This window comes from Chelonoidis abingdonii, chromosome 23 (genome assembly GCF_003597395.2).
Source record: "Chelonoidis abingdonii isolate Lonesome George chromosome 23, CheloAbing_2.0, whole genome shotgun sequence".
NCBI lineage: Eukaryota > Metazoa > Chordata > Testudines > Testudinidae > Chelonoidis > Chelonoidis abingdonii.
This window is the reverse complement of record NC_133791.1, coordinates 18,780,510-18,798,106: the sequence shown is the minus strand read 5'-3', so window position 1 is coordinate 18,798,106 and position 17,597 is coordinate 18,780,510. Positions and strand designations below refer to the sequence as shown.

General features: G+C 51.1%; 1 protein-coding gene and 1 non-coding gene across 5 annotated transcripts in view; one reads left to right on the top strand and one right to left on the bottom strand.

Annotated features, from left to right (window-relative positions):
- EPHB2 (EPH receptor B2) overlaps positions 1-17,597 on the top strand; it is a 186,734-nt gene that overhangs the window by 39,714 nt on the left and 129,423 nt on the right. The gene's annotated exons all lie outside the window — the stretch shown is intronic.
- Positions 17,040-17,113, bottom strand: TRNAI-GAU (transfer RNA isoleucine (anticodon GAU)). The gene has a single exon. It is a non-coding gene; the product is annotated as a tRNA-Ile (tRNA).

The window sequence follows — 17,597 nt, the reverse complement described above, 5'->3', positions numbered from 1 at the left end:
GAGTGCCCTGGCATAGGAGCAGCTGTGCCCTGGCACCAGAGTTCCCCTGCCCTCTCTTGAGTGTTCAGCCGCTGAACTGTCAGGCCTGCTGAGGGAGGCAGCGCTGAGTGCTGAAGCTGCTAGCAGGCTGGAAATGTCTTTTGTCAAAGCCTGAGATGCCTCCAACCTCCTTTAATTGAAGACAATTACTGCTTTCAGCCCCTCTTCACAGCTCTGCCGGGTTGTTTGCAAACACACAGCTGCAGGAGCCTTTGTGCCCGTCTCTGAGCCCCGCTTCCCTGGGGGGAGACAGAGGTTTCTTTATTGTCGGCATTACGGCAGAGGGAAAGGAGGGACGGGAGACCCTCCCATTTGGGGACATGAAGTGCATGAGGGGGATTATACCTACCGTCCCATGAAACCCAGAGCAGACCCAGCTTCGTTATGTGTCGGGTCTCTTCTCCCTAGCCCTCAACAGAGTTAAATAGCAAATGGCGGCTGAGGGACCAAGCAGGTTTCCAGTGCAGACAGAGGAGTAAGCGCTCCGAGATATGAAGAGCGACAGAGCATGAAAGATCCAGGGAGACTTTGTTGCTGCAGAGGAGAAGGTTCTTGCCCCACGTGCGGTGAGGTTGTGTGACGGGTCAGTGAGGAGGGATGGGAGGGACATTAGACTCATAGGTCAGAAGGGACCAATATGATCATCTAGTCTGACCTCCTGCACAAGGCAGGCCACAAAACCCTACCCATACACATTTATAACAACCCCTAACCCATGACTGAGTTATTGAAATCCTCAAAATTGTGATTTGAAGACCTCAAGCTGCAGAGAATCCACCAGCAAGCGACCCATGCCCCACGCTGCAGAGGAAGGCGAAAAACCTCCAGGGCCTCTGCCAATCCGCCCTGGAGGAAAATTCCTTCCCGACCCCAAATATGGCGATCAGCTAAATCCTGAGCATGTGGGCAAGACTCACCAGCCAGCACCCAAGAAAGAATTCTCTGCAGTAACTCAGTTCCCATCCCATCCAACATCCCCTCACAGACCATTGAGCAGACTTATCTGCCGATAATCCAAGATCAATTGCCCAAATTAAACTATCCCATCATAACATCCCCTCCATATACTTATCAAGCTTAGTCTTAAAGCCAGATAAGTCTTTTGCCCCCACTACTTCCCTCGGAAGGCTGTTCCAGAACTTCACTCCCCTAATGGTTAGAAACCTTCTTCTAATTTCAAGTCTAAACTTCCTAATATCCAGTTTGTACCCATTCTGGGCATGACCTTACGTGCTGTCCGTGTAATAAGGCTGCAGGCTTGGTACAAGGCAGGCCAAGGCTGTGCTTTTCCACCCAAACCACTCTGGAGCTGTCAGACCCCTCTTGGAAAAACCTGAAACCTCCTGTAACCAATAACCCCTATTTCTGTGCTCAAATAACCCTGAGGCAGCCAAATGGAGCTTTACCAAACCTTCCAAAACAAGCAGCCCTGGCGCAAGATCAAGCAGGATCCGTTGCAGCCTTGTGGGATATTGTTTCCAAAAATATGTGCCTGAGCATGAAAGTGTCTCTCAGCCCTGAGTTTCATAGTGCTCCAGTGTGGCTCTGAAGTGAAGTGTCCAACTCCATATACTCTGTCCAAGGCTGCAGCTCCTCCGTTTTCAGGTGCTAATGGTTTCCTCAGGGAGAAATTGAGGCAGGAGTTCTCAGCAGACAGGTCTTTGAAGCGTTTGGTTGTTAAATTCATTGCAGAGGTTTGAATTGTGAGAGCTCAGCACTTGGCCTCCGGGGAGCCAAGATCCTTTCTGAGCTCCTAAAAAGCTGACACTGCTCTGTCTTATATTCATTTTGCAGCCAGGAGTCCCTGGTGAACAGTAATCACTATATGAGGGGAAACATACTCCACAGATGGGAAGCCCAGGAGCTATTTCCTCTTAAACAGCCTGTCTGTGGCCATCTTTGCTCTGCTTCAAGGCGGTTTCTTATTCCACAGAAGGATCTTGCAGGCCAGCTGGAGAAGTAGAGCTAAAGCAGCTCTGATACCCAGCATGAGTCTCTGATCTACCCAAACACACACAGGGTCTGTTTTCACTGCAAAGTTAACCTGGGTCTGAGCACCCAGGTTGGTCTAGCCACTGCGCTCCCAACAATTGAGCCTGTTTGTGAGCGGCCACACTGCAAAACTGGACTCAAATTACTGCACACTCATAGAATATCAGGATTGGAAGGGACCTCAGGAGGTATCTAGTCTCACCCCCTGCTCAAAGCAGGACCAGGACCCAACTTTTTTTTTGCTCCAGATCCCTAAATGGCCCCTTCAAGATTTGAACTTACAACCCTGGATTTAGCAGGCCGGTGCTCAAACCACTGAGCTCTCCCTTCCCACAGCGTGCTGGGCTCCCCATGTGTGTTGCTCAGACTCCCGGAGTCACATCCCATAGTTCTTAGCCTGGCCCTGAGCTGCGCTGCTCTGGGGATTCTTTGCCAGTGCACTGTGGGAGAACTTGTCTGGCCTTTCTGGCCCGGTGTGAGAGTTGTTCTTACCCTGCAGCGAACACACTCTAGTTCTGTCTGCAGCCTCTGTTCCAGCCAGTGCCAAGGCCAGGATCCTACTCAGGACAATGGCCTGTCCAGCTGTTAATGCAACTCTCATGTTGGCAAGAGGAGGTAGATACAGGTCGTGCAACTTGGTGGGGGACACATTGGCACACTGCTCTATTTTATATATCAGTTTCTATATCTGTGCTCATGTCTTGCTCTGAAAGCGAGGTTCCTGTTTATGCAGTGAAACATAGAACACAGCTCTTTAGTAACTAAAAGTCTCCTAACTCCCCTGCTGCCTCCCATGCAGAGTGATCTAGAATCAGATCACCTGATAAGTTGGGCCCATTGAAACAAAATGTTAATACAGCCAAATGCAGTTCTACATCTAAGAAGGAGGAATGCAGGCCATCCCTACAGAATGGGGGTCTGTATCCTGGAAAGCAGTGACTCTACAAAAGATTTAGGAGTCAGAGAAAAACAACATTTTGGGTCAATTGAAACATTTCATTGCAACCTTTTTTATTTTTAAAAATTTTTGATATCTAAAGGTAAATTTTGAAACAAAAAGTTGTTTTCAAATGAAATAATTGAAACTTTTTGTTTCCAATTTTTTCCAAAATGAAATTGGATTGCAATGAATATGATTTCACAAAAAATTACCATTTTGTCAAAACAGCGTTTTGGATGGAAAAGTGTTCTATAAAAATTCACACTCGGCTCTGCTGTGCAGCACTGATGAGCAAACAACCAGATGTGCCGAGGGGGCAGCCCTCCATTTGCCATGTGCAGATTTCAGTAGCTCCCCTTTCCTGTGCAGCCCACCACAGGTGGGAAAGCCTCGCATACAGTGCTGGAAGCTACTCACATGGCTGTAGAGACTATTGTCTTACAGGTTCCATTTGAACTCTGTGAGCATTAACCCCTCAGTCCTTCTCACTATCCTGCTAAGCACGACATCCTGTCTTTCCCAAAGCAATCTGCTGGCCGAGCTGCCGGATTTTGTGCCTAGAGAGCAGGACAGCATGTGGAGAGTGTGTGCATAAAGAGGATAACGGGGATATTTTGTGTTGGGGGTATACTGTTTGTGTGCGTAACGTGCATCGGTGTAAATCCAGAGGGTTCGTGGGGGAGTGTACGCTGTGGCCTGGGGTAAATTGAAGAGGTCTGAATGTGTACACCCCCATTCCAATCACCCCTTCATAATGTGTTGATGTATGTAGTACAGGGTGCTGTGGTTGCAGACAATACAGGATATATATAGGAGCGCAGGGATAAGCGGATGTGTTTTCTAGGAAGTAGCCATGAGCAGCCCTGAGTGACGCTGACTTCTCTGTTCCTGAGTGCTTGGGGTAGCTTGAACGTAGACGGACGCGTCCCTGCATCTCAGCTGAGGAAGTGAGGTCAGGGACCCCCCCACGTTCCCAGCCTAGCCCTTTCCAAGTAGAATTTGGGGCCGTGCTCCAGCCTGTCTGAGCAGAGTTTGATGCTTTTATGAATGTGCTTCAAAAGCCCAGCTGTAGGCTTCTAGCCCATTGCTATGGAAACAGCTTTGGGTGGCTGGTCCCTCTGGTGTGGCTGCCAAATTGCAAAGCTTGCCAGGTGGGCTGGCTGCGACTCCTGCCCCACACAGGATGCCCTGGAGGGCTGGGGCTCACACTAGGCAGGCAGCCACCTAGAGCTAGGGGACTGATGTCTCAGTGGCCTGGGAAGGTTGTTTATTTCTATGGCCTAGTGTGCTAATGAAAGGCCAGAGGTCAGTACAGCAGTTTCCTGCATCCGTCCATACATCTGCAGCCTGCCAAGTCCCCCCCCCCACCACCACCACAGCATAGCGACTCCTAGTGATGGGAACACTGTCCAGGGCAATGAGAACCTGCCTTCCCTGCGCCCACCTCTGCCTGTGTCTGGGGGGACTGTGGTTCCCATCCTGCCTTCTGCCCCTTCATGCTAGTAGAGCTGGTGTAACAGGGCTGTAAAACTGGCTGTACTGGCACCAGTGCTGGGGGAGGGGTTCTCTGCTGGTGAAAAGTCAGTGGAATGGCGCTGCACCAACTCCCTGCTGCCCAGTGGCCACGAGGAGCATGGTTCTTGGCAGGCCAACTTTCGGGTTCATGCCTGGGACTAGGTTGGTCCTCAGTAAGTCCCAGGATGCAGTGGGGGGTGGGAAGGGGGCTGCAGAGGGACATACAGCCGCCCTGCGCCCTCCCTCTGGCTGCACTGCATAAACTGCTCCCTGGCTGCAAGGCCATGTGTGCGAAGGTCCTCTACCAGTGATGCCCTCTGCCCACAGACTCCCAGCCGCCTGCCGAGAGAGCAGCTTGCACCAGCCATTGAGGAGAGGGCTGTCAGGGGTGCAGGTCTTGCAGTAATCCTGCTAGTGGTGCTCCATATGCCAGGGCTCTCGTGCTTGGCATCCTCTCTGCTGGATGCCTGCAGAGAGCTGGGCTGATTCCAAACAGTTACGATATTAGAGGGGTGCTGTTTGCTAATCCAGCTAGGGGACAGGGAGCAGATGGGCATGTCCCACACCCAGGCTCCCACCTCGTGCTCCAACGTTAAAGAAGCCTCTTCTCCTACTTGTGCTCCAAATGGCCAGCACATCTCCTGGAGTGGGATGTGACTGGAACTCGACTTCCTCAGACAAAGATCAAACAGACTCTTGCAGTCAGAATAACCTTCATCTTCACACAGAGAACAACAAAACAAGGAGGAGCAAAGATAAAATCTCCAGGAGAGAGCACAGTCTGTGCATCTCTTCTGTAACAATCTGCACTGCGCTGAACACAGAACAACTCTGGAGAGCCAAGTCCCCAGAGTGTACCAGGAATGCAAGACATAACCATTTTAGAGCTCAATATTGCACCCTCTAAGCTAATGTGTGTCTCCCTTGGGGTCAGAGGTTAAAATGTGGGTGTCAGGCTGGGTCACCCCTCCCCAGTTCCTGTCCTCTGTGAGGGTTCTTTAATTTTTACCTAATGGCAGAGTCCCACGAGGAAGCTCAGGTGTGAAAACTTGGCCAGTGCCTGTGATGAAACACAGCCCAGAGACTAGAGACTGTTGGTGGGTGATGGGATTCGCATGTCAGAGGTGAACAGAACAGCGGAGATTTCCTTTACAGAGTGTGCTTCTCCCTATGTTCAGAGCCTTGTACTAAAACTGTCTGGCTAGAAACCTCTCCCCATTGGAACCAGCATGGAAACCCACGGTGTCCAACAGAGGGGAGAAACCAGTGGCAAATGGGAGCCCGAGAGAGGGCTTGTTAGGAAGAGAATTTTCCTAAATAAGTAAAAACCTCAGTGCCTGTTAGCGGGAACCTGAGTGCCTGCCAGACCCATCTGGGGGACCACAGAAGGTTAGGCTGCTGCACAAGGAAAGCAACCAGCGGTTCCCCCACAGGAAGCAGCCATGACCTCTCCTCAAGGTGAGAGGTGGGGCCTCACCTTGTGCTGGCCAAAGCCGTGGCATAAGCCCCTCTTCTCAGGGGTTCTCTAGCTTTTTTGAGGTGGGGAAGGGAAGCAAGTAATCGGTTTAGGGCTCAGCTCTGGGTGGCAGGAGGCTTTGGGTTGTGTTACTGGCTCTGCAGCAGACTTGTCCCAGGGACCACAAAGCACTCATGACAACTGGGCCCTGTCAGTGACTCAGGCAGTGACGCACCTGACAATCGAGCCCTGTCAAGCCCTGTGAGCTGTAGGAAAAAAGCTGTGTGATCATGAGGGACTTCAATCTGAGAGACGTGTTGGAGGTCTCATGCTGCCAGTACTAAAACATCCTTTGTCATTTCTAAATTATTATAGATGTCAGTTTCCAAACTCAAAAAGTTTTGCATCCAACACAGGGGAGTCCTACATCATACCTTGTCTTGGCAGTGATAGAGAAACTGATCACAGAGCTAAAAATTACTGGTAGCTTAGGTACAATGATATCTCTCTCTCTCTCTCTCTCTCTCTCTCGCAGGTACAGACCTGTCATATGTATATGTTTCACAAAGCTGAAAACAATTTTGAGCCAAATCATCTGGGAGGAAGAATTTTATCAGAAAAAATGTGAATGATAATTGGGAAGTAAAAGCACTTTGTTAGATGTCCAGAGGTTAAAGCAGAGAGAACAATAGGTCATACAGAAAGGGGAACTGTCTGGCAGCAGGGAGGTTACTAGTGGAGTTCCTCGGGGACTGGTCTTGGAACCAACCTTATTTAACAATTTTATTACTGACCTTGGCACAAAAGTGGTGCTATGCTCATAAAATCTGCAGATGACACAAAGCGCGGACGTATTGCCAATATGGAGGAGGACCGGAATATCATACAGGAAGATCAGGATGACCTTGTAAACTGCAGTAATAGAAATGGGATGAAATTTAATAGTGCAAAGTGCTAGGTCCTGCATTTAGGAACTAACAACAAGAATTTTTCCTATAAACTGGGGAGTTTTCCGTTGGAAGCGACAGAGGAGGAGAAAGAGCTGGTCTATTAGTTGATCACAGGATGACTGAACCGTCAAGTTGATGTGGCTGTGAAAAGAGGCTAATGCAGTCCTAGAATGCATCAGGCACAATATTTCCAGTAGAGACAGGGAAGTGTTAGCATCATTATACAAGAGACTGATGAGACCTCATCTGGAATACTGTGTGCAATTCTGGTCTCTCATATTTAAAGGAATCCTGCTAAACAGTCCCTGGACTACCAACATACAAAAGGAGCACATAAAGATGATAAAGTTATTGCGGAGAAACTAAATGGATTCTTTGCTTCAGTCTTCATGGCTGAGTATGTTAGGGAGATTCCCAAACCTGAGCCATCCTTTGTAGGTGACACATCTGAGGAACTGTCACAGATTGAAGTGTCATTAGAGGAGGTTTTGGAATTAATTGATAAACTTAACAGTAACAAGTCACCAGGACCCGATGGCATTTACCCAAGAGTTCTGAAAGAACTCAAATGTGAAATTGCGAAACTATTAACTATGGTTTGTAACCTATCCTTTAAATAGCTTCTGTACCCAGTGACTGGAAGATAACTAATGTAACACCAATATTTAAAAAGGGCATTAGAGGTGATCCCGGCAATTACAGACGGGTAAGTCTAACGTCAGTACCGGGCAAATTAGTTGAAACCGTAGTAAAGAATAAAATTGTCAGACACATAGAAGAACATAATTTGTTGGGCAAAAGTCAGCATGGTTTCTGTAAAGGGAAATTGTGTCTTACTAATCTATTAGAGTTCTTTGAAGGAGTCGTCAAACATATGGACAAGGGCGATCCAGTGAACATAGATTTTCAGAAAGCCTTTGACAAGGTCCCTCACCAAAGGCTCTTACGTAAATTAAGTTGTCATGGGATAAAAGGGAAGGTCCTTTCATGGACTGAGAACTGGTTAAAAGACAAGGAGCAAAGGGTAGGAATAAATGGTGAATTCTCAGAATGGAGAGGGGTAACTACTGGTGTTCCCCAAGGGACAGTACTAGGACCAATCCTATTCAACTTATTCATAAATGATCTGGAGAAAGAGGTTAACAGTGAGAAGGCAAAGTTTGCAGATGATACTAAACTGCTCAAGATACTTAAGACCAAAGCAGAGTGGAGAACTTCAAAAAGATCTCACAAAACTAAGTGATTGGGCAACACAATGGCAAATAAAATTTAATGTGGATATATGTAAAATAATGCACCTTGGAAAAGTAACCCCAACTATACATACAATATGTTGGGGGCTAATTTAGCTACAACTAATCAGGAAAGAGATCTTGGAGTCATCATGGATAATTTTCTGAAGATGTCCACGCAGTGTGCAACAGCAGTCAAAAAACCAAATAGGATGTTAGAAATCATTCAAAAAAGGATAGAGAATAAGACCGAGAATATCTTATTGCTCTTATATAAATCCATGGTACGCCCACAGCTTGAATACTGCGTACAGATATGGTCTCCTCATCTCAAAAAAGAGATACTGGAACTAGAAAAGGTTCAGAGAAGGGCAACTAAAATGATTAGAAGGTTGGAACGGGTCCCATATGAGGAGAGATTAAAGAGGCTAGGACTTTTCAGCTTGGAAAGAAGGAAACTATGGGGGGGGATATGATAGAGGTATATAAAACCATGAGTGGTGTGGAGAAAGTGACTAAGGAAAGTTATTTACTTGTTCCCATAATATAAGAGCTAAGGGCCACCAAATGAAATTAATAGGCAGCAGGTTTAAAACAAATAAAAGGAAGTCTTCATGCAGCGCACAGTCAACCTGTGAAACTTCTTGCCTGAGGAGGTTGTGAAGGCTAGGACTAGAACAGGGTTTAAAAGAGAACTGGATAAATTCATGGAGGTTAAGTCCATTAATGGCTATTAGCTAGGGTGGGTAAGGAATGGTGTCCCTAGCCTGTGTTAGTCAGAGGGTAGAGATGGATGGCAGGAGAGAGATCACTTGATGGTTACCTGTTAGGTTCATTCCCTCTGAGGCACCTGGCATTTGTCACTGTCAGTAAACAGGATACTGGGCTGGATCGACCTTTGGTCTGACCCAGTACGGCCATTCTTATGAGTCTATTTAATAACAGGATCTCCAGTCTGAAAGAGGAAGGTCTGACATAATCCAGTGGCTGAAACTAGAAGCCAGGTACATTCAGACTAGAAATAAGGTGTACATTTTTAACTAACTGTTGGAATAATTTACCCAGGGTCATGGTGGATTCTCCATCAGTGACCATTTTTCAATCAAGAGTAAATGTTTTTCTTAAAGATTGTCTCTAGAAATCATTTTGGGGAAATCCTGTGATTTACAGGAGATCAGACAATGGTCCCTTATGGCCTTGGAATCTATGAATGTATGACTCAGCCACTGCTGCCACTGTCAATTGGGCCCTGTCGGCGAGCCAGGCCCCCGCGCCCCCAACGCTCGAGGCCCGTCAGCGAGCCAGGGCCCCGCGTCCCCCTGGCACTCGAGGCCCGTCAGCGAGCCAGGGCCCCGCGTCCCCCCAGCGCTCGAGGCCCAAATTCAATGGCCGCTTCTGAAAATGTTGTGAATTGTCCCTGCTGTTTGTCCCAGGCCTGTGCCGCAGGGGAGGGGTAGGGGTGCTGACCTGCTGTGGGGTGTGAGCAGGGCTCGGGATTGTTCTTCGATGGGAAGTGGTGCAGATGTTGCCATGCTCATTGCACGCCAGCCGTGCTCCCCCACGTGAGGCTGTAGACACACCCCCATCGCACTGCCTGTGAACGGAGCTGGATTCCCCCCCGCTATGAACATTTCACCAAGTGACCTTGCTGCCCCCGGATCAATTCTGCCTGGTCTCCAGGCACGGTGTCCTCAGCCCTGGGCCACGACTCTGGCAGGCATGACGGACCTGGCTAATTTCCTCTTGGACGTGTCCAGAAAGGAAGCTGCCAGCTTTTGCCGAGTGCTGGGTGCAGACTCGCAGCGGCTGTTGGCCTCGCGTGCCTGATCAGGAGGTGAAAGGCCAGGCCACGAGCTGTGGGGTTGCCTCAGCAACGGAGACTTAGTTCAGTACTTGAGTCCTTGCTGGAAGCTAAAGGCACCTAATAGCAATGAAAAGCTTAGCTCCCCCGGCGGCGATGAGAGAGGCTCATTCAGGCTGATTTGCTTTCATTAACTAGATTAGTTCCTTTAATCTGTTAAAATAAAAGCTAGTTGAACCTGCCTGCGAACCCTTAGAGCAGGTCTCCTCTGCTGGGACATGGGCTGAGGCAGCAGGGAAGACAGCCAGTCACACAGGGAGAGCCCCATCCCGCCTCCCTCTACCTCCCTGCTGCTTCCAGCCATCCCTGCACCTTCCTGTCCCACACTCAACCTCCCTGTCCCCTCCATCTCCTGAACCTGCCCCCCAGCCTTCCCTGAGTAGCTTCTGAGCAGCTTTTCTAACCCTGGTTATTCCTCAGGAAGCATCATTATGATGCAGAAGAATAATCTGTAACGAAAAGGGGCCGCTGCTGCTCTCGGTGACACTGCTGACATCCCAGGCACCCCATCAACGTCAGCGGAATTGCTGTGGCTGCAGCTGAGAGCAGTCTGCCCTGCCATGGCCAAGCCAGGCAGGTGTTCGCTTCTCAGGCTGCTCAGGGTGAGGCATCTGCCACTGGAGTTTTGGTGGGCGAGGATTGTGCACAGCTTTGGGAATAACCCAGAACAAAGGCACCTCCTGCACACACGCGCACACACAGGTAGGGCCGGCTTCAGGCACCAGCCCAGCAAGCAGCTGGTTGGGGCGGCCAATGGTGAGAGGCGGCACGTCCGGGTCTTCGGCGACGGGTCCCTCATTCCTTCTCGAAGCGAAGGACCAGCCGCCGAATTGCCACTGAAGCCTGAAGCGGCAGCGGTAGAGCTGCAGATCGCGATTGCGGCTTTTTTTTGCTGCTTGGGGCGGCAGAAACCCTGGAGCCGGTCCTGCACGCACGTGTGCCCTTTAGATTTGCTAAAGGGAACGGGTACCATCAAGAGGGTTTGTCCTGCTAAAAATCATGGCCTGACCAGCCCCCTGGGTAACAAGCAATCCCAACCCAGCCACACATAGTGGGTGCAAGGGCCCTTCTGCTGGAACAAAAGTCCTGCTGCCTCCTGCCCCTGATAGGGGGCCTCTCCCACATTTCCAGGCTGACTTTTCCTGAAGAGCTGCAGCCCTTCCCAAGAGGCGACAGGGAGAGCTCTGCTTTCTGCTCTGTGAACACCCTTTGAAAGGAGAGAAAGTCTATGCTCAAGGAGAGCAGTGACAGCAAACGCCCACAGAGACCTACAAGTCTGTGGTACGTGTTCTCACCCTGAGAGCAAGCAATCCTGTTGTGCCCCTCCCCTCCCATGACGTGCCCCCCCTTTATGGCCAGATGAAAGGGGTGCACTGAAGATGGGACTGTGTAGGAGGAGAGGTTGGGTCTCTGCACTGTAGCAATCCCCCTGCATAATCTTTATAGGCACCCATCATTGCTTCTCTGTGCATGTCAGGAAAATGGACTACTCTATGGAGTATTTTCTGCACATTTCGGTGACCCAGTCTGCAGCCTAGCTGCACAATGGGTGGTGAAGGGGCCGTCCTGGCAGAGCCCAGCTGTTTGGGAAGCACTTCTCAAATACTAGGAGAGGGTCTGCCTGTCCTTCCCAGGCACCCCTCATCAGGTTGGCATGTCACTTGGCTTTCTAAGAGACTGATTCTTCTGAGTCCATGTGTGTAGTGTGCGTCTGTCTGTCTCCTCATGGAGTCCCTTGGTTCTGAACTCGACATGGGAGTAGCTCATTTGTTGCCCAAAGGGCTGCGGGGTGCCCCCATGGGAACCCCAGAGAGGGAAGGTGGTTTTGTGGCTAAGGTACTGGCCTGGCACTCAGAGATGCATGTGTTTAACGCTTAGCTCTGCCACAAACTGCCTGTGTGACCCTGGGCAAGTCATGTAATCTCCCTGAGCATGATCTTTAACTGTCTTGTGTAGCATGAAGGATCTGGCTCTGGGTCACATCAGCATCCAAACAGAAAGGAGCAAATGAACAGAGTTAGCGTAGCAAGAGTTGGGATCTCCTTGTGCAATATTCCTGTAGGCCTTGGCAAGAATCATGCCATTGACTTGTACTTCTGACTTTGCTTTTACGTTACAGTCCAAGTGAAGCCTGGGGAGCATCAGGCAGGAGCTCATGAGCACTGCCCATGCAGATCAGCATCTTATTCCTGAGCCCATCGGGAGCACAGGTCCCAGCACGATCGGAGAGGTCAGGCTGCATCGCATGCTGGAACCTCTGCTCTTCCCCTCTGTCTGCAAGATGAGGGCAGGTGCAATCAACACCATGTTATGTAACTTACCTGACAGGCTGAGTGGCCAATGCACTCCACTGCTGGTGGAACATACAAAAGGATGTGCACCCAGGCATGGCAAACTAATGTATAGCATGCAGGCTATGCAACATCAGTAAACAGCCAGCCAGGGAGGTCACATATGTCCATGAAGGATAAGTTCTTTCTACACTGTCCTCTGCATCTAATCAGAAATATAATCATACTCTTCCTATTTCTAGCAGCTTTCATCTGAGGGCCTGCAAGGAAGATAAGGATCAGTAACCCGGTGTTTTTAATGTGAGGTAAACTAAGGCACCGAGCGGGGTAGTGGTTTGTCTGAGGTTATCCAAGGAGTTAATGACAGAGCCCAGAACAGAACCCAGGAATCGTGGGCCCCAGCCTTGTCTTCTAACCCAGGGGTTCTCAAACTTCATTGCACTGCGACCCACTTCCAACAACAAAAATTACTTCTTGACCCCAGTGCCCTGTGTTAATCTAGAGTCTAGAATCAGGGCTGGCGTTAGGGGTGATAAGCGGGGCAATTGCCCAGGGCGCCAGGCCACAAGGGGCCAAGCAAAGCTGAGTTGCTAAGGTGTCAGTTTCAGCCCCAGGCGGCGGAACTCGGGATCCTGCTTCAGACCCGGGCTGCAGGTAGTCCAGCCCTGGCGACTTCATTAAAACAAACTTGCAACCCACTTTGGGGCTGCAACCCACAGTTTGAGAACTGCTGCTCTAACCACTACACAGGCTGCCTCCATTCCGTAGCATGGTTCTTTTTATGTCTTGATGCATTAAGGTTTCTTGCCCAGGAAAAAGGGATCATGCAAATGATTTGCCCCATGGGATTTACAGAGGTTGTTTAAGCCAGCAGATTCCGCCTCCTCCCCAGCTGTGCCATGCAACTCAGTATTGCTCATGAATTCTCCCCTACACGCAGAGTGCGACTGACAGATGTGGACATGCAATCACTGTCCCAGGAGAGAGCAATTAAAGCTATACTGGACCCTTCTAAGATGCACATCAGTGTCAGGAATTTCTAATCAATCAGCTCAGTGCCTCGTGGGGTCAAAAGTCTCTTTGAAACTCCAGTGGGGAACAGCTCCTAATGGGTTTTATGTTGATTGCTATAAATTGATTAGTGTTAAGAAAAGCAAGTTTTGTTTCCTTCTGAAAGCCCTAAATATGCTCTGGGGGCAGGACAAGCAGTGGAGTCAGATCTATTCCTGTTTTCACTTAGCTTCTGCCCCTGGCCAACATGCACCATACACAAACGGAGCCCTCGCTCCAGAGCCTGCTCAGTCTTCTGCACTGGCTGTTGGATGAGTTCCCTTTGCCGGTCACTGCTTGCTGACCAGGGGCTGAAGAGGGATGTGCCAGGTTGTCTCTAGCTCTATAAGGCAGGATTGTACTCAGAAGGCCAGTGCGTTGGGGCATTTTGCTGGGGAGTGGTGTTTTGCACTGGAGTGCACTGTGGTGGGACAGACGTGCACGGCAGGCTCACACTAGAAACCTCCGTTGTGATACGTCAGAATTCTGGTTGTGCTCAGACGAGCTGTGGTGCAAGCGCCGACTAACTGGCATACATTCAAGGGCTGTTTGTACTGAGGAGCTGTGAGCTGGGGGATGATCTGCTGAACGTTCAGCCATTTTGCATGAATGTGGCTGGATTCCTTGTGGCTGGGGCCTTTCCTTGCTTGTGGGGGTAAGAGGAGAGGTGAGCGCTGTGCAGTGCGGGAAAGCCACTGCTAAGAGCCAAAGCATGGAGCAGGAGAGCTGCTGCGCGCACCTTGGTTGCAGTGTGTTCAGACGCTGGGAGATTTCCCAGGATGTCTTGGTCTCGTATTGGGACAGATGCTCATGGTCTGTGTCACACTGAGTAGCACGTCCCCCCATGAGGAGTGAGGAGATGTAAGGACTGGTCTATGCTAGAAGCGCTCCAGTGGCACATCTGATGAAGATGCTCTGTGCCAACAGAAGAGAGCTCTCCTGTCGGCATAACAACGCTGAGAGATGCGGTAGCAGAAGCTCTCCCACCAACATAGCACTATCCATACTAGCACGTAGGTCGGTGTAACTTACATCGCTCAGGGGTATGGATTATTCACGTCCTGAGTGATGTGGGTTGTACCAAAATAAGCTCAAGGGTAGACCAAGCCCAAGATACTGAGAAGAAAGATACTAATTAGTGTGAGTAATAGATCAGTACTTTGTGGGAGCTTTTTCAGATGGTGTTGGGGTATATTGGGGTCTGTGGCTGGGATGGGGTGTTGTGTGCTGGAGCTCTGCCGGATGATGTTGAGGTATATGGGGGGTATGTGGCTGGGATGGGGTGTTGTGTGCTGGAGCTCTGCCGGATGGTTTTGGTGTATCAGGGATCTGCGGCTGGAAAGGGGTGTTACGTGCTGGAGCTCTGCCGGATGATGTTGAGGTATATGGGGGGTATGTGGCTTGGATGAGGTGGTGTGTGCTGGAGCTCTGTCTGATGGTGTTTGAGTGTATCAGGGAACTGTGGCTGGGATGGGGTGGTGTGTGCTGAAGCTGTCAGATGATGCAGGCGTATATGGGGGCCTGTGGCTGAGAGGGGCTGTTGTGCGCCCCAGCTCCCAGTGTAGCCATGCAGTGGTGGTCAGTACTATGGGACTGTCCATGGCGTGGCTGCGATTGACACGTTCTTGTGTTGGGTTTCATTGTGCTGGCTGGCTGACCCCCTTGGTGCAGCCATGCACAGCTGGGGAAGGTTCTGCTGTTCTTGTGCTGCAGGTTGTGTTACAGTGGCTCCTTGCTGTCACCTGGGACTGGGATCTGTATGTGCCCAAGTGGGGCAGGTGACTGAGTTGGGTGCCGGTTGTCATGTGAGTGCCTGCTGGGGCCTTGCTACCCCTTTGCTGTGCCTCCTCTGCAGAGGCAGGGCAGCGGCTCTGGATGGGTGCCCGCACTGATGCCAGTTGTTGTTTCCAGCAGGCTGCAGGAATCAAACATTTTGACAAGAGGCTGCAGACTGTGCCTCTGCCAATGGGGCTGGGGACTGGGTGAGAGCAGCTTCCCCCTCCTGGCAGCTCTGGATCCCAGCTGCAGTCTGACGCACACTCCATGGGCCTGCCAGGAGCTGCCTTTCTCTGATCCTGCTGCCCGCCCTGCCCTGCCCATCCTAAACCCCTCCTGGGGTCCAGTCTGGAGACGGGTGAGGCCAGGCCCCAAGGAAGGATGCTTGGTGGATTCCATGCCATCACCACTGCGTCTCTACAGACACCAGACAGCTCCCTGCATCACTGGGGAGTGGCTAGTGTGTCCCAGCCATTGATCCGCCAGCAGGCCTGGATCCAGACCCAGAGTGTAAATCCGGGGTGAGGCCACTCACCAGCCCGGGGTAACCCTCATGTGCACGGAAGTAACTGAGAACAGAGTCTGCCTGCTGCTGGGCACCACGCTAATGCGGGAGACAAGGGGGACAGGCAGCAGCTGGGCCGTCGTGGGGGTCCCTGCTGCAGGATCTCAGCCCACACGCCTGGAAGAGGCGAGCGTAACATGGCTGTTTGCTCTGCCGTGAGTGAACCCAGGAGAAAGGCTGTTCATATTTCTGTACTGAACAGGGAGCTGACATTAATGAACAGCTAATTAACATCACAGGGCTTGATGGTTCCAGTGTCAGTGTCCCTAATTAGTCTCGCACTAATCTGCTTTAATTAACTGTCCCTGTTGTGCTTTTAATTTAATTTTCAGCACTAGAGCAGAGATGGCAGCCCTTTGAGTGTTTCGGTCCCAGTATGGTGGTGCCACTCGGATTGGGCAGACTGGCAGCTGCCTGGCGCTGGGATGGGGTTGGCTCGGGAGGGTTCCCGGGGAGGGGATGGCAGTGCCAGTGTGGGTGCAGACAGGGGAGGAGCGGCTGCACCGAGGGGCTACACCACCAGGCTGGGTCCCCAGGACCATCCAAAAAGACTTGGCCACATGACTTCAAGGTGGGGTTGTGTGAACAGGCGTCATACCTGACACCACAGCTAACTGAGCCCATGGGCAGGGCAGCCACAGAGATGCAGTGTGTGTAGGGTCCTGATATTTCGCTCCGCCGACAGCACTGGTTTGTTTTGGTTTTTTTTCTCCGCCGGCGGACTCCCTCCCAAGTGTCCCAATATTTTCTTCATCTCATCTGGTCACCCTAAATGTGTGCCCAGGAGTAGGACAACAGCCAGTCATCCCTGATGCCCTGAGCACAGACCAGCAGTGCCTGCCCTGACTCCCCACGCTCAGGGCCACAGAGATCCTCCAATGCCCTGGGCACAGACAAGCACTGCCTGCCCTGACTCTCCCCACCCACCCCTGCGTCCCCGGCACACAGCCCAGCACTCCCTGCGGTACAGAGATTCCCGCAATGCTCTGGACACAGACCGGCACTGCCTGCCCCCACTCCCCCCGGCACACAGACCAGCACACCCTGCCCACGCTCAGGGGAACAGAAAGCTCTACCACACCTTGTCCCATAAACACACTCTTCTTAGCACTGGAGCCATCTCTATGACTTGCCTTGCACTGGCCAGTCCCCGATGCCAGCTGTGCCAGGGGCATGCCTGCCTGTGTAGTCTTGCCCATAAGGCCCCCTGTGTGCCTTTGTGTCCCATGTGCAAGAATTGGGTATGCTGCAGGGAGCAGCCACGGGAGGGGTAGGTGAGTAGCCAGGTTAGGATATCAGGGTTGGAAGGGACCTCAGGAAGTCATCTAGTTCATAAAGAGCAGAAGCCACCCTCTCCATCCTGCACGTGGAGTGGCCAGTGTGGGGCTTGAACCCATGACCTTGGCGTTATCAGCACCATGCTCTAACCAGCTGAGCTAGCCGGTTCTCCCTCCTTTTCACAGACATCAGTGCAGGTATAAGGGCTTGGTGTAATTCTGTGGCTGGCACAGACAGGGCCTTGTCTGGGAGCCTTTGCAGATAGTCTGTGGCAGGGGTTCTCAAACTGGGGGTCAGGAGCCCTTGGGTTGCAAGCTGTCAGCCACTGCAAACCTCGCTTTGCCTCCTGCCTTTATAATGCTGTTAAGTATATAAAAAGTGTTTTTAATTTATAGGGGGGGTCGCACTCAGAGGCTTGCTATGTGAAAGGGGTCACCAGTACAAAAGTTTGAGAACCACTGGTCTATGGGAATGGCTTCCCTGGGGCCTTCCCTTTGTCCTGGGATTGGCTCAGGGAGGCCTGGCAGTGCCTCCCACCTGATTAACTGGGTGCCTTCTCCCAGGCTCCTACGCCTGCATTTCCTCTGTGCCCCACTCTCCGGGAGCTGCATGCACAGAACAGGTCGGGTGGCTGGGCTCCCACATCCCAGCC